The sequence below is a fragment of the Marmota monax genome, unplaced genomic scaffold (assembly GCF_021218885.2).
Source record: "Marmota monax isolate L192 unplaced genomic scaffold, Marmota_monax_Labrador192_F-V1.1 WCK01_AAM20220418_F8-fsc00013, whole genome shotgun sequence".
Lineage (NCBI taxonomy): Eukaryota > Metazoa > Chordata > Mammalia > Rodentia > Sciuridae > Marmota > Marmota monax.
In genome coordinates this window covers 10108846-10109762 of record NW_026692202.1, presented here as the reverse complement: position 1 = coordinate 10109762, position 917 = coordinate 10108846, and positions in this window count along the sequence as shown.

Below are 917 nucleotides of genomic sequence, written 5' to 3'. Positions count from 1 at the left end.
TTATTATGAACTGCAACTCTTTTAATTATTCAGTAACTACTTATGAATCTTTTGGAAAGTAGTGAGACTTTCTGGCATAATGAAGTATGAGGTGGACATGAAATAATAATTGGACTGGGGGAATAGATTGCCTAACATGCACATGACATCGAACCCCAGCACCACAAATAACAAAAACAATTTTAATTATTTAATGATAGACCATGCTGAGATTTATGCAGGTATGGGTCATTTAGGTCAGACTGCAGAAAGACTGCATATTCTTATCTAAAATATTTTATGATTCAAGCTACTGTTCCCATATTATTGTTCACTAATACCTGGTTCTCCTTGTACTTTCAGTACACAGAAGACTGCACTTCTAAGCTCTCTTAAAGTAAGAGAGGACTTCATGAATTAGTTTTGGCCATTGCACTATAGGTTAAGTGATGAAGTCATTTTGGGACCTGAGTTTACAAGACCTGCTACAGGGTCACTAGACTGTATATTTCAGATACTGTAACAAGTTCCAGATAATGCATGTTTCGGAGGATTGGCAAATCCTCTATCAGCTTGTATCTCTTTGAGTTGCTGCATAGTGAAAGTTGCCAGAAAAATTCCCAAATCTTCCAAGGACTTTACAATGACAAAAAAAATAAGCAGTTGAGGTTCTGAAATCACTTACTATAGAATAAAGCTAACCTAACTTGAGATATTTGTAATAGAAACTGGGTGTTGCTCAAATGAAAAACCTGTAATAAAAAGCATTAGCTTAAAACAGAAATTTCAGTTTAGAGGTTGGTTGGTAGACATAGAAAACTAACATTGGAGCCTATAAACATAGCATTTCACATTATACAATGGTAAAACATTAAATAAAACTATTGCCCATGATAATAAGAGGGGAAATAATACATATAATGAATTTCAAGTTAGGG